General features: G+C 35.9%; 2 non-coding genes across 2 annotated transcripts; both read left to right on the top strand.

Moving 5' to 3' along the window:
• The first annotated feature begins 4,143 nt into the window (after positions 1-4,143).
• On the top strand, positions 4,144-4,215 carry TRNAM-CAU (transfer RNA methionine (anticodon CAU)). Its single transcript has one exon. It is a non-coding gene; the product is annotated as a tRNA-Met (tRNA).
• A 446-nt stretch (positions 4,216-4,661) lies between these two features.
• Positions 4,662-4,733, top strand: TRNAM-CAU (transfer RNA methionine (anticodon CAU)). Its single transcript has one exon. It is a non-coding gene; the product is annotated as a tRNA-Met (tRNA).
• The last annotated feature ends 2,465 nt before the right edge of the window (positions 4,734-7,198 follow it).

Here is a 7,198-nt window from a genome sequence, read left to right as displayed (position 1 = left end):
CAATTCATTCGTTCAACGTCACTGAGTAACTATGCGAGAATAAGATATCCTTAGACTAACGTGGCGAAACGAAATTGAAGTTAACCATGGAATAAATTGACAGACTAAGGTACCGGGATACTCGTAGCTACTCTAGTATAAATTAAGTGTTGGTGAAATCGGCTCTCAAACGTTAATGTATATACTCATAGTATAATTATTGTTATTAATTTCAGAAATCATAAGCAAACAGACTATCCGGTGAAATCCACATCGATGGTGACATTAGAGGTCCCTGTTACAAAATTCATATCATTATGCCATCACCCTAATTACATTTGTTTTGGGTTTGGACCGCGTTAATTATTCACCTTAATTTTTGGTCCATTTTATCTCCAGGATAAGGGACGTCGTGACGTCATGATGTACAGGAACGTATTTATTTTTATTTGCGAAACGTTAGTATTTTAGTTTCAACGAGTTCATATGCACCCCTATAGTTAGTGGGGTCAGTAGTAACGTGGTGATAATGATGGAATCCTTGGAATTTGATTATGTCCGTTTCTTAGTCTATTTTTCGTTCATTCGACCATTTGAAGGTGGTAGACCCCTTTGTGGTCCGACTCCGGTGGCACCTCTGCCACACCTGTTTCAACCTAATAACTGGAATGTTAAGTGCTGTTGTGTTATGGTTTGTAGAGTGTGGTAAGGGAGAGGTACATTTTCGAGACATTCCACCTTCATCCTCAGGTAGCCGTGGCTGACGTCAGGTAGGAATCTAATCCTATCTGGGGTTGATTGCAGATGTCCATGGGCGGCAGCAGCCACTTACCATCAGGTGACATGCATGCTCGCCTGCTAGTCCTATCCGTCCATATGTCCGTCCCTTTGTGTGTACTCGTATGTTACAATAATTGCACTTACTGATTTTATTATAAGGCCTATAATTATAAGGATAGAGAATAGGCAGTTATGTATGTTCTATAAACTAATGTGCAAAGATGCTGTGAAATCTGAAAATAAAAATGCAGATAGAAAATAATGTAGCAGCAAATATTATTATCTAGTAGATCTTTATGTGTAACTTTAGACAATACAGCATCATCTTATATATAAAATTCTCATGTCACAATGTCAGCTTTACCGATTTTCACCAAATTTTACATGCATATTCAGTAGGTATGAGAATCGATAAGGGTTGTTCTCCTTAACATTCTTTTATTAATATGGTAGCACAACGTTTGCCGGGTCAGCTAGTTTAATAATAAAATGGATATCTTGTCATGTTTGTTCGTATAATTTTCTTGCAAATTCATGCTGGAAGGGATTATACTGCAGCCAACGTTTAATCTAACAGCGAGATGTATCGATCTCCAGTCATTTGTCGCTTACCATCAATCACGAGCTCTTATCAGCGCTTCAGAGATTGGATAGAACATAAACAAGTCCTTTTGATTTAGCTCCGCGAAAGATTAGTGATTGTACATGATTTTATTTACAACAAAAAACTGTTTTATGTATAATGGAAATGATATGGATTTTTATTAATAACTCATAAGTTTCCATTATTATTTTCATTTTATTTTGTTCTGCAACTTGTGAACGAGCTACATGTCCACCTGAAGTTATGTAGCTCTTCCCGCCCATGAACATCTGCAACTGACCAAAAAAAAAATGCACCAGAGGTCGCATTGCATATTCCTTCCTGCACTTAAAGATTAAATTGGAACATGTTATATCAATATCTTCCTTAAAGCACCATTCAAGTCTAAACCCCTTTAATTAAAAGTATAATCACTCTGAGAGGAGACTCGTTCAGAGATGACATTCGTACCCAAGTCTGGTACAAAAACACCCAGACTTTAAATCCCCATGTACTAGTCGAACACCGAACTCAGAACTCTTTTAGATGCTACGCCATGCGTATCAACATATTTCAGATACACAGACAAAGGGCGGATACGACACAATCTATCCATCTATTACGACTGCTAACAACAGCCATCGATCAATCTACTGCTCTAATCTACGCGCTCCAGTCAGCTAAATCACGGCGTGTTACACTTGGTTGTGATCCATCCCTTTATGCTATCTGAAGTATCTATAGTACCTACTTTCATTTTTATAACCATCATCAACCCATTATTGTCATTGCTGGACACGGATCTCCTCTCAGAGCGAGGATTGGGCCATAGTCTACCGCCCTGGCCAAGTGCGTATTGGTAGAATTCATGCGTGCGTAAGTACCTTTGAGATCTTTATTTATAAATCTCTCAGGCGCGTAGGTTTCACGATGTTTTCCTTCGCCGTTTTAAGCAAGTGATAATTAATTTCTAATACACGTAACTTTAAAAAAATCAGAGGTACATGTCTGGGATTTGAGTCTTGGACCCCTCGCTCGAGGCCGCGTTCCTTAACTACTAGGTTATCACTGCATTTTTATAAGATTGTAGCAAATGAGTATGCAATCCACTTGATGGGTCACTGCCGCACATAGACGTTTATAACCAACTCCATATAGAATTTGGTGTTGGAAACCAACCCCAGATACGTTGACATTCATGTGATCTGGTGGTAAAATGTCAGCTGGCACCTCCTCCCTCCGACACGCAAGAAATGCTTCACGTTATAAATAGGTGTGGTGGTGGGATGTCCCTAATCGATCCATAGTATCTACTACCCTTCAAAGTTAACATCTAATTTGCAATTTAATTGTGATTGTGAGCTGATGAGTTAATCCGTTTGGTTTATGTGATTGTACCTTTATTTGCTGCTTTCATCAGTGTGATCTATACAGAGAGCTTTAAGGCATGTGAGTTTCCTTACAATATTATCTTTTGGGTACTTATTTCACTCGGATTTAACTCATACATCTAAAGTTAATTAACACTATGCACAAAACTTTTATAAATCTGTGTTTATTTCTAAATATGTCTGTAAGTTTACTACAGGACATACATTTAAATAATTATAATAGATTAATCGTTATAATCAAAATAAAATAGTAAAGCCATGGTTATGAATGGAGTATAAGTAAATAAGGAAAAAAGAAGCTTTGTGGAAATGGGTCAAGAAGCGATTTATGAAACAATATTGGAGACGCGGTTGAAAAATGATTGATGATTGTGAGGGGTTGGTCTGCACATTCGGGTAAGAAATATAATGCGGTCCTTTATGTAAGAAAACTTTATTGTTGTTCACACGTAAGGATGGATTTTGAATATGAAAACCAGTAATATTGTATAATAAAAAATATATTTTTTTACCTGAGGGAGGGTATTGTGTTCTAGTGTACGTAAGCCTAAGCGGTTTAAAGGATCTTAACATATCTGGTGACGTTGTATTCGTCTAAATTATTGGAGTGACATAGGCATTACTTTTGTTTTGAGTAAATTATTTGACGACCCGCGTGGCGGAGCGATCACCATACCGGTCTGACGCGCAGAGTGTCCCGGGTTCGATTCCCGGCCAGACAGATAAATGATGAATTTAGCTTTCTGTTTCTGGGTCTGGGTGTTTGTGTATTTGTCTATGTGTGTGTCCATGGCACCCACGGTATAAGGAATCCTAGTGTGGGGCGTTGAGTGTAGAAAGCGCTTATTTATTTATCCATTCAGGTTTTTTAAATAAAGTAATAGTTAATTATTAAAATCCAAAGTGTATATATATCAAACAATTTCTACACTCACAGCCCCACACTAGGATTCCCTGTATCGTAGGTGCCATGGTCACACAAAGAGATCAAGAAGCAGAATATATATAACACCTCTCAGAATCTTCCATTATCCCCAAGTTAATAATCCCAATAAGCCTCCCGTGAATGCTGACGGTATACGACCGATTTCAAGTTACAAATATTTATCTATTATATTATAGCTTAAATTGTTTCTCAATAAATGATCTATTATACTCAAATCAAATTTCATATCCAACGTATTAAATTGCATATCGTAACAAAATTATCAAATACAAATAAAAGTTCGAGTCGTACTCCCATTATAATTAACAATTATTATGGGGGAAATAAACTCAATACACATGTATAAAAAATCATTTCGTCTACTATGGTATACGTTAAACATGTGTGAGGGGTGATATATAAACCCTCACAATACAATTCGATACAGTCAAGATATGATCTATAATTTCGACACTTTGCACAAGAGCAGAGTGGCGCAGTGGAAGCGTGCTGGGCCCATAACCCAGAGGTCCGTGGATCGAAACCACGCTCTGCTATCTACTGTGCGGTGTATTATTTTTTCTTTATTTATTGTTTAAAAAAAACAGACAAATGACCATAATTTTATTTGCCGTCAAAAAATTATTTACCATCGTTAGAAGATGATGGAAATTATTTTTTTCATTAGAGTTTAGATTTCATTTTTAAATAAATGTTTTCCGTCAGCAAACGTAATTTTTATTACTTTTCAGATTTTTTTAAATGTAAATGTTTATATCCGATTAATTTTAACTGTGAAACTAGTTTTCGTAATGGATCCTTGATACTTTAAACGCCTTTATAGTAAACCATTTTATTAAAACATTATATTAAATGCCATTATATTTTAGCTTAGAGGGTGTGATGCCGACGCTAAACAACAAAAAGTTTAACAAAAACTTCAGTTCGTCGAATACGCCAATACCAACAAATACTGTTGCAAAATTTCGTCACTTAGCATAAGAGCAGAGTGGCGCAGTGGAAGCGTGCTGGGCCCATAACCCAGAGGTCCGTGGATCGAAACCACGCTCTGCTATCTGCTATACGGTGTATTATCTTTTCTTTATTTATTGTTTAAAAAAAACAGAAAAGTGATCATTATTTTGTGTGCCGTCGAAAAACACTATTTGCCATTGTTAGAAAATGATGAAAATTATTTTGTTAAGATCATTATCAAATAACTGTTCTCCGCCAGAAAACGCAATTTTGATTATTTTTCACATTTTTTTAAATATAAATATTTATATCAGGTATAGAAACTAGTTTTCGTAATCGACCCAAATCACTAGTGAGTCAAATGTCGAGTATACGTTGTTTTAATAATATAACAACAAGTAATTAATTTAAAAAATCAAAAACCCGACTGCACCAAAAAGGCTGAAATAGAATTTCCAAAAGCAGTGAAATAGGCATTTCATTATTTTTATCCAGAAAGCCAAATACAAAGTTTCATAGTAGGTGTCTGCTTCAAAAACAAAAGATGTTCAAACAATATTATGCTATTTTATCCTCGTAGTGCTCATTTACGCTATATAAAGAACCTATGTATAAAATTCCAGCACGCTTAAATTCCGCGGTTTCCCTTTGCGTTGATCTCTGGCACAGCAACTCACTCATTTAGTCAGACAGTCATCTCGATGTGTATATATGAGTATATAATATATATGTACTAGCTGACCCGGCAAACGTTGTATTGCCATATAAATAAAAAAAATGTTAAGGGTGAACAACCCTTATCACTTACGGGTATGAGAAATAGATAGTAGCCGATTCTCAGACCTACTGAATATGCATATAAAATTTGGTGAAAATCGGTAAAGCCGTTTCGGAGGAGTACGGTAACTAACACGAGAATTTTATATATAAGATATATTATATAATGTATGTGTAATCTCCTCTTAAATTCCTTTATTTTGACACCCTACTCGATAGGTTTGGTTAACTTTTTTTAAAACGTTTTTTACTATTTCGCGAAAAAATCCACCATTTACGGTCTATCAAATATATAACTTCAGTAAATCAAAGTGTCGGTCATTATTTTACCTCGTTAGAGGTAGAATTTCATTATTTTTATCCAACAAGCCTGATACAAAATTTTATAGTGTTTGCTTCAAAATCGACGTTTGTTCAAATAAACTTTTAACCCTTATTTTACCCTCTACGGGGTTGATTTTTCGGAGGGGGATAAATAAGTGTGTCCTTGTTCCTACTAAAATACATACCTTGTTCCTACTAAAGCCAAATACAAAATTTCATAGTAGTTGCTTCAAAATTATATTTAACTACTTTACCCTCTTAAGGGTAGAATTTCCAGAAGGCCTTTCTTAGTACTTATTCACGCTATGTAGAGAACCTATGTGCAAAATTTCAGAACTGTAAAGTCCTTGGCTTAGGCTGTACATTGATTTCTGAAAAATGAAAAAGTCATTTAGTTACTCAGTCAGTCAGTCACCTTGCTGTTTTATATATATACAAATATGTTTTTATAATCTCCGTTTAATTTCCTTTCATTTGATACCCTACTCGATAGGTTCGGTTAACTTTTTTTTTTAAATGTGTTACTATTTCGCGCCAAAAATCCGCCATTTTGATTTTTTTTTACTAACACCTATCTAAGGACACTCGGGTCATTGAGACAAATATAATGACACCTTAACTGTTTAAATTCATCCAGCCGTGTGTTAGATCGGATCAAATAAAGAAAGACAAACATACAAGATACGCGCGAAAAACATAACCCTTCCTTGGCAGTCGGGTAAAAAATATATTTTAATTGTTTAGTCGTAAATAATTTCACAAATTACAGTAAAGACAAGACCAAGCTGGAACTTATATTATCGATTATAGTTTGGCCTCTCAGATAATGCATTTCGGTGCCCTTATATTATGTATGATAGGGTTACGTACGTAATAAGGGCAGTGTTAAGCCCTGCTGTGTTCTGATTATAAGGGAGACATAGGTAGGAAAAAGTTTCGAGGTATTCCAGCGTATTTCTAAGGGATAGCGGCGCATTTGTGGCCGACCTCAGGTAGGAATCTAATCTCTGGGGTTGTTCATAGATGGCGTTGGGCGGCACTAGCCACTTACGATCACGTGGACCGCTTGGTTGTGTACTACGCTTATGATATAAAAAAAACGCAACGCGGTCTGTTGCCATGCTTTAGGACGTAAGATCCTACTACTTGACTTCTTTTCTAAGGGATTTCTCCAATTAAAGATTTAAATCCAGCTTATTACTTAAATCCTATTACAAGACTTCCATACATCATATTCATCATCCGCCTTTTTAATATGAAATTAGTTAATATCTACCTTCATATAAGTATTTCACAAAGTCGACATCTGTGAAGCGACCATCTCAGTCCTCAAGACATATAATCAGGTTCAGGTAGAACCCTACTTCTATGTGGAGTTAAATACAGTGTCTATGGGCGGCAGTGAACACCATCAGGTGTACTCCGTGTCCATTGGCTGCTTAATAGTTATAAAAAATATCCTAA

The sequence above is a fragment of the Epargyreus clarus genome, unplaced genomic scaffold, assembly GCF_041222505.1.
Source record: "Epargyreus clarus isolate Ecla_fem2 unplaced genomic scaffold, WU_Ecla_fem_2.2 ptg000021l, whole genome shotgun sequence".
Classification (NCBI taxonomy): Eukaryota; Metazoa; Arthropoda; class Insecta; order Lepidoptera; family Hesperiidae; genus Epargyreus; species Epargyreus clarus.
The sequence above is the reverse complement of the archived record's forward strand: the minus strand, read 5'-3'. Positions and strand labels throughout refer to the sequence as shown.